Consider the following 9,005-nt stretch of genomic DNA (forward strand, 5'->3'; position numbering starts at 1 on the left):
CAAAAAAAAAAAAAAAAGCATTTCACCTTTCAAAATGGAATTTCACCCTTCCATGTTGATGTGACTTTTCATTTCAATGTGGAAAAGCTGTACCTAATAATTCTTGTCCAACTTTTTGTTTCATGGGATATTTACTTAATTACTTATTTGGGTCCTGCTCCATTTTGAAAGCAATGTTGCATCTTGGATGTCCTGCAAAAAAGAAAAAAGCAGCCCTTGCCTTCTCAAAACCTTCATTTTAGACCTCATCTGAAATGCAACTCTTTCAATAGCACAGTATTTCCTAATGTGATATAGAGGTATTAACACCAGGGGAAGAATAACACCAGCTGATTCATCAACATTGCCTCTTCTAGCACATAGGCATTCCTTAGCTATGTCGCATAGAAACCTCAGAATCTCGGCTTCATCGTTGTAAGGATTCATAGTGCATACGCCCATCCAAAAAAAAAGAAACGAAGGCAGCATCCACACATACGAAATATAGGCATTTTTTATTTTTTCCAGTAATATGTAGTAGAGCAATGGTGCTCAGCCTTCTGGCCTGGAAGGCTGGATCCCATGGGTGGGATGAGTCTGTGAGCTTAATCTAGCATAGAGTTAGCACATGGAATCAATCTACAGATGTGATCCAATGAGTCATGTGATCCCCACACGCCAGATCAGGCCACAACACAACCCTGCATGCTAGTTCATTGAGCCATGGCATCCAGCTCAAGGGTTTTCCCCTGCTGCCAAATTTTCAGACCGACAGGAGCAGTGGCAGCATTGACTGCTATACCTTTGCAAATTGGAGACAGGAGAAGCTCTGGAAATTATGTTAATGCTGCTACTACTTCCCCACCACCAAATTGCCAGCTGTCTGGGGAGACCTGCGAGTCAGACGATATAGCCCTGTGGGCCAGATTCAGCACCACTGTACTAGAGATGATTTTTTACAAGATATTTTGAGTACTTACTCAACTATTGTCAACAACTGACAGCTGTTCACTGACATCAACAACAATATTTTCCTGTGTGGTATATGACATACATGTACCTTCAATACTATAATTATAGGATTAATAAACAGTGAAGTATTGAAAGGACAGATGTATAAACCTTAAGATTTGTTTACACTGAAATTGCGTGCCATGGCAATCCCCCATTCTGAGAGTTGTAGAGTAAGTGTAGCAGCACTAATTGATTTAGAGGTAGCATGTGAACCAGTGTTTTGGCCTGGAGAAATACCACAATGCTAATGAGCTAATGTTTGCTGATTGCTAAAAGAGATGGGCGAGTACATTGAGGATGCAGTCCATTTTTCATTTAAAGCAAGCATTCGACCTTTTTATTTAATAGGAAAAACAAAATACCCGTCCCAAAAATTCAGCACATAATTGCTAAGTAAAGGTTAAATTTCCTGGCATGTTTCACACAAATAGTCCATTGGTTTTCAAATTCAAATAAATTAAAGATGGCCCTGAAAAGAGTTCATATGAAGTTTCATGATTTCTCAGGCTTCCTCAATTTAAAGACTACAAATTGCAGAAAGGCAAAGCACCTTTGAAATGAGAGTTTGGTGGGTTCACTGGGTTGTGCAGTTAACAGAAAGAAAAAATGTGGCTTTTTGGTCACAAGAGGGTCTGTTATGAGTAACTGACAGAGATTCTGTATTGGAGACTTCTGTTTTCCAGTGTAGTACAGAGAAGACTTTGTGAGCAGATTAGAAGAGGAATAAAAACACACATCCTTTTTACATGCCATCTGCAGCCAAAACTGTGAGCTTAATGAACACATTTTATTGGGTAACGGGCTTTGTGTCATGTTAACAATGATGATGATTTATGAAACTAGCTGCTGGTTTGCCAACCCCCCCCAAAAAAAGAGCCTTTGTGAAGTCACCTTTCTAACCTGCAAATGTGAGTTTTACAGAGTATGCAAAAGGCTTGAAGGGAGGGAGAGGGGGGAAGCTGGTTTGTATACAGTGAGGATACATGGATGGGATTTATGGGGGTCCCGGAAGGCTAGCATCCCTAGGGCTAGGGACAGACATTCAAAAAGACTGAGCCTGAATTGATTCACTCTTTGCAGGTTAGTTGAAGCTGTGCAGCTTAAACTGATTAATGGCTGGACAGACATGCTCTGTTAAATCAGAAAATGAAGGCACATGCCTGCAGTGGCTCAAGCCAGAAGCGAGGGGAGGGGGGGGTGCTAGAGCATGCCTGACAGCCACTGCCAAAGGGGAGGAAAGAAAAGAGAGACCCCTTCAAGGCTCTGGCCCCTCCCTGCTGGAGCAGAGGGGGCGTAGCCAGGCACTAGCTGGGGCTAGCATATGGGATGGGGAAAAAGTCCTCTCTGAAACAAGGTATTGAACACGGCAATTTGCAAAGCATACAACAGGGAACTACCAAAAATTTTTGCGTAAGCTAAGATAAAGCCCAGTAAAACACAGCATACACAACTTAGTCTAACTTAAATTGTAAACCAGAAAGACAAGTGTCTTACTAATCCTGAGGGCAATGTGTCTCCTTACAGACAGGCATTTAGAAAGGTTGTGTTTACATGTTCTGCTTTATAATGTAAATGTAGCTCTCTGCATTCTTTGGTGCAACTTCTCTGAACTAAATCTCCAGCATTTGTGATCACTGATGATTGTCAGGTCTTTGCTAACACATTCCACCTCTCAGTCTGGTCCTGCATGTCTTAGCTCTGGGTTCAGAGCTGCAACAGGACTTGGATCTGCACATCGACCTGCTTGCCTCTCTTCCCTGTGCAAGCCACACAGACTGCAGCCAAAGCCCTGGCACTTGGGGGAGAGGAGGGACAGAGGGAATGATTAACTCCGTCCCTGCAAGCCATGGATGTATGGCTGGGGCTGGCAAACAGCAGCTTCAGTACTCAGGGTTTGCCAGCAGAGAGAGGGGGAGAGAGGGGATGGAGGGAGAAATTTGCCTCTGGGGCCATGGCAGGTCAGCACCTGACCACACCCTGCCCCTGCCCCTGCCCCTGCCCTGGCTAGAGAGCAGAGGGGAGGAGCCAGCTCTGCTGTGGAGCAGAACCCCACCCAGCCCAAGAGCACGCTGGGAGGCTGGAGGAGTCTGGTTTATCTTAAACCAGCAAGGGGTCTGGGACAGACATTGCATAAACCAGTTTGAGCCAAATTAGTTAAGGCTGATACTACATTCAACCAGGTTTATGTCAAACCGGTTTCAGCCATTCTCAAACTGGTATATGTGCACTGATCATCTGTTCTGTTACAGGTTTAAACCAGTTTCTGATCACATCAACTGGTTTATGTGTAATGTCTGTTCCTAGCCCAGAGGGAGAGAAGTTGTGTTTCTCTGTGGTCCTCTCAGGGTAGTGATGTATCCCAACTAAAATATTCCTGGGTACATCCTCCCACCCACCTGGAAATGCGTAGGTGAGGCAACTTTCAGGTCACCCCCAGCAGCTGCTGTCAAGCACACCAGAAAACACCATAGAGAAAACCCCTTAGGATTCACTATTGAGGAAACCCTTGGAGCAGGTAAAAGTATGCTAGTGGTAGGCAGGCTGCGCTCAGGAAGCTCCCAGCTAAGATATGCCTCCACTGAGATGCAGACCTACCCTTAATCATTCATAGCCAAGCCTTTGGTTTGTCTTTAGATTTGTAGGCCTGGGGTGTGAATGCAGCTCATGAAGATGCATGTACCCTAGCTAACTTTAAACTAGCTAGCTTGGGTACCAATAGCATCATAGTCTGTGGTAGCAGGGGATACAGTAGAGTTTACAAAAGCCAGCCAAGACCTTGGGCAAACTCTTAGGCTAGAGACAGACATTACACATAAACTGGTTTAAGTGATAAGAAACTGGTTTAAACCTGTAACAGAAGAGATGTTTAGTGCACATAAACCAGTTTGAAAATGGCTGAAACCGGTTTGAGATAAATCTGGTTGAATGTAGTATCAGACTTAACTGATTTGGCTCAATCCAGTTTATGTAATGTCTGTTCCAGACCCCTTGCATATTTAAGATAAACCAGACACCCCCAGCATCCCAGTATGCTCTTTGCTCCACAGCAGAGCAGGCCCCTCCCCTCTGCTATGCTCTCTGGCTAGAGCTCCGGTAGAGACTGCAGACACAGAAGGGTCAGCCAGGCTTCCCACTGCCCTACCCCTCCATTGCTGCTCAAACAGGGATCCCCCCTCCCTCCCATCTCCCACAGCACAGACCCCAGCCCCAGACAGCCTATTGCTTTGCTGATGAGGTGATAATCACTGTTATCACTCCCCTGCTGGCTTGCTCCTCTTTCAGTTTGCTGCAGACAGTATAAAGAATCAGGGAGAGGGAGATTGAATAGCTCTGTACCATCAATAGATGCGTGCACTGTACACCCCCCTTGCCTCAGAGTCCTAGCAGGGGGCTGGGGTCTGACAACACTCCTGGCCCTTGAGCAGCCAGTGGGGAAAAGCCTGGGACCATGAAGGCAGCCCTCCCTAATCAGAGTCCTGCAGGGGCCTGGCATTGCTCATTGCAGTCCCAGGTCAGCACTGTGGAAGGAAGGAAGCACTGCTCTAGTGCTGCCCCCCTGCCCAGCTTCTAGCCTTAGCCACTGCAGACATGTGCCTGAATTTCCTTAGTCCAGAGAGAATGTCTGTCCAGTTACAAACTGGTTCAGCCTAGCCAGGTTAGACTAACCTGCAAAGATTGAATCAATTCAGGCTTTTTGAATGTCTGTCCCAAGCCTCAGGCAGCTAGAATGTACAGAAGTCTTCAGTTGCTTCTGGTGTTCGCTGTACTTGAGGAGCTTGTGTAAAAGTATTGTGCCATGTCTACTCTACAAGAGCTATAGTTGTATCTCTGAGCACAGAGTAGACATACTCTCTGTTGCCTTCCCATCTTTCTCTACAAATCCTCTTCAATTCTCACATGTCCCTCCTTCAGTCAGTGCAACCTGCTGCCATTAAAATAATCAACTCTCCCTCCACTCTATCAAGGATGCTAATCAGGCAGACTAGCCTGGGCCAAGTACTGTCAGGGACTCTGAGCGGGCAGGCTAGCCTGAACCAAGTACTTCAGCAGCCACACCGCCAGTAGGCTTTAGCTAATGAATTCTGCCCAGTTTAGAAGCAGTGCTACCTATGCATTTAACACCATTTGGGGGGCCTGGGTTTGCAGGGCAGTTGACAGTTTTTCTTTAGTAAGCCTTCTAGTTCCCAACCCTGGTTGATGGCTTATTTCTGGACATTTCCCTGTGGTTTTGTTTTCTGGCTCCCGACCCTGGTTTGGCCCTGATTTTGGACTTTGCCCTGTAGATTGCTTCTCAGGTTGATACTCAACATCTGACCCCTGATCCTGACCCTGGACTGTGTCATGGACTCTGCTTCTGGCTTCAGTATACGGCTCCTGTCCTTTAACCCAGTCCCAGGCCCCTGCTTTCCCCGAGCAGTCTAACCATTACCTAATGGTAATGGCCTGCGCCCTGGTCCCTTACACTGTCCATGTCATCATAGCTCTATGAAATAGGAAGCCAAAGAAAGGATTCAAAACATAATCGAGTCTAAACTTCTTGTGCACATGTTCAAGGCAGTGCACAGCTGCCAGCTGTGAATGTCTGATAACATGTTAACAAGCAGCTCAGCCGCTATAACCACATGTCGTTTATATATTTGTAGAGACCTCACCAGAACCAAGTGTTTTGCCAGACATTAAGCAGGAGATGGCCTTAGCAATTTCCTCATTGCTAATGTTATATCCCAAGGCCTCACATTCTTCCATTTCCAGATCCGTAAGTGAACAGTCACTTAAGCAAGATTGTTTATTGCTGATGTTTTATTTTTTGTTTTGAAATGTATAGTTCCAAGTAGAATTCCTGGAATCTGTTGTTTATAAGCAGGGGTCAGAGGTTGGAGAACCACTTTCTACACTGGAGAGAGATGCTCAGTTTTGCCAATGCGTAAAATCAAAGGGAGATGACCTACTTTTTTTAAAAGTAGTGTTGATTATTTTTCTGCCTCTTAAAGTTAAACTGTGTGGACTATTTTTATTACTGCTAGCCAACCCGAGTACATTCAAAATACTGTCCTTCTCGACTACTTTCTTCATCATAAACTTATTCTTGGTCAAGATCACCAGCAATATCTGAAAATATAAACACAGTTTAAAGCTCTGATATTGATGTGCCTCAAGTGGAGGTTGTTTCACTGTCAAAGGCATTTCAGCAGCATGATTAATAACTGGATACTGTTCTTGCAGCATGATGCTTTCATCTCTCAGAAAGCAAATTAAAGCTGACTGAGACCAGTGTCTTAATGATTTGTCACTGGATGTTTGCCTCCTCAAAAGGTGAATGGTGGGCAATACATCAGTTTTGAGCAAGGCTCTCCTGAGAAAATGCTATACATGCAAACCACCTCCATCAGCACCAAAGTTCTTTGATGAAACAAACAAACAAAAAAATGTCATTATTGCCTCTGTTGATCATTAAGTTCTTAAAGGGAACACACACACACACACAGTACCATTCTACCTTTGGAGCACCTCTATTTTCCCAAGTTCAAGAGCCTTATTCAACTCCCATTGGATCAAGCCCCTGCTGAAGATTTTCAGTGCCAACAACTGCAGGGCTGTGTGGCTTTGTTTCCACATTTGCAAGTGTGAAGGTGAAAAGCAATGGACATAGACTGTTCAGACATTTTCTATTGGAGCATTGTGTCCATATGTGGCTAGGTAGTCTGAAATCACTGAATATAAAACTCCAGTGTATATAGCTAAAGGAATTTTGGATGCCATTCACTGCAGTGTAGAATTTGTAGAAACACTTGCAGCATTTGCTTTGCTGATTGGCTGCCTACCTACTGATTTTAGCATGTGAGCACACTGCAAACTGACTTAAGCTCTACGGTTACAAAGAGATGTGTAGTACAGAAGGATTCATCTAGTACAGAATTAATTCCAAGCAGCTTCACTATGCAGCACCTCCATGGGGTAACAGCTAAAGAAATTCTATCCCATATCCTCATATGAAAACAAGTGGTTGAAGATTGCTTTCTCTCAGCACACTGGCTTCTAGGTGGATAACATCTAGGATTTGATCCAAGGAGGCCAGGGGTTTGTGGAATGGTGCAACAACTGGGAGGAGAGTTGGGCAAAGAGGAAGGCATAGGCAGGCAGCAAACAGAGGGCAGTCCCCATCTCCAGTAGGCAGCAGTTTCTGGTGGGCAAAGATTCACGCTTGCAGTGAATGACTAAAGAACTAAGTGAGATGTTCAGAAAACTCCTCCCTGATTCTGCCATAGCAGTTAACAGACTGTCAATTCAATACCCAATTGTCCCTGCATCAAGTTAATAAAGTGTAAGTCTGCCTCTAAAGGCAGATTTAAAGGCACTACAACCATTCCCACCCTAATACAAAGAGAAAAAAAGACTGCCATTTGCACAAGCCCTTTAGCCCTAATCCGTTTGATCTCACAACACCTCACTTAGTTCCATCCTTGTTAAGACAAACTGCAGGCCTTTGAATGAATAAGAGACCTTTGCTCACTCCTCTTTCATCAAAAATCAACACTCAATGTTCTCTCTCATGCAGCAGACAAATTTAGGAATATTTCTCATAGAACACACAGGATTAGCAGTCTCAGACTTCCTCAGGGTAGGAACCACACCTTCTCAGAGAGCTTATTTTACAGACACCTCCCCTCCAATTTGCACTACTTAAACAGAAGCACTGTAAAATATATTTTACCTACCTAGCAACTGAAAACAAAAACTGAAGTGAGTGCTACTTGGCCACTAATTTTTTCACTAGGGACCACAAGCAAGTGCTCTGTGACAGTTTGAGAAAGCCTTTGCTTTTAAAGAGGCAGCAAGTACAGTGGGTAGGGCAGTGGGGTAAAAGATACTGAATTAGGCAAATCACTTCCCTATACCTCCTTGATTAACTTTCCTTTGTAAAACAAATTCCTCTACTTCTCTCATTAAGAACATCAGTACAGAGAGCAGAATACCTTGGTACATGTTAAAGAAAAGAGCAATTTGTCTAGGGCACATCTTCTCAACTAGGGTGCCATAGGGTACTGCAGGGTGTTAGTTAAGGTGTCAGTGTTAGTACTGTTGAGTGTGCAAACATCCCCATCTGAGGAAAAATGCTTTACATTCAAAAGCTTTTCTTACCTTATCCCAACTATGCAGTTGGTCCAATAAACTATATCACCCATAAAAGTCCTTGCTTCAAACACTTACATAATTCACAAGATTTCAAGTAGGAATCAATAGAGTCAGAAGCACTGTAACCTGCTGTGGGCTGAATTCTTAGCAACAGGAGAATTAATCCACTATTTTTCCTTTTAATACAGAAGAGTGAAAACTAACAGCTGGCATTTTCCAAAGGGTCTAAGGAGGTTGGGGAACCCAAGGCAAACATGCATATTGTTAAGAGAGAAATGCAAGGAACAAATACTGCTAGGGCTAATGGCCAGAATTAAGCTTAAGGCTAATTAGGAGCCACATTACCAATCTAGTTCAGCTGTATCTGATTGGCTGGCTGCAGGTAGTTAAGCATCAAGATAAAAAACTTGATGCTCAGCTTCAACAGTTTTCCTGCTCCAGGGATTCAGCCTATGTTAAGATTCTGGCCTTTAGTCAATCTCAGTCTTGAGAGTAGCTCTAGGACAGGTAGCTGGGTATGGCCAAAAAATTGGCCTTTTCCCCCCTCGGATTTGAGGGGGTGGCCTAGATCAGGCAAGGAGCAGGGGTTTAGCCCTATGTGGTTATTGGCTCCAAGGTTGGGAGTTGCTCTTGGAAGTACAAAGGAAAATTGCTTGTGACCTCTGCTTGTTGCATAAATTGCTGATTTTATCCCCTGGAGGCTAGTCCAATTCACCTCTAGAAGAGAGTCACACTTTCAGGCTGGATCCAACTCTATTTTATTGCTTGCAAGCAGGTCCACAGAGGAGCTTGTTGCTCAGATCAGTGTCGACCCTAAACAAAGAGTGCACGTGGCTTTTATTGAGCTAGCATTTTTTTCAGTTGACGTGTTACATTTT

The sequence above is a fragment of the Gavialis gangeticus genome, unplaced genomic scaffold, assembly GCF_001723915.1.
Source record: "Gavialis gangeticus isolate Ggan-Ray unplaced genomic scaffold, GavGan_comp1, whole genome shotgun sequence".
Classification (NCBI taxonomy): domain Eukaryota; kingdom Metazoa; phylum Chordata; order Crocodylia; family Gavialidae; genus Gavialis; species Gavialis gangeticus.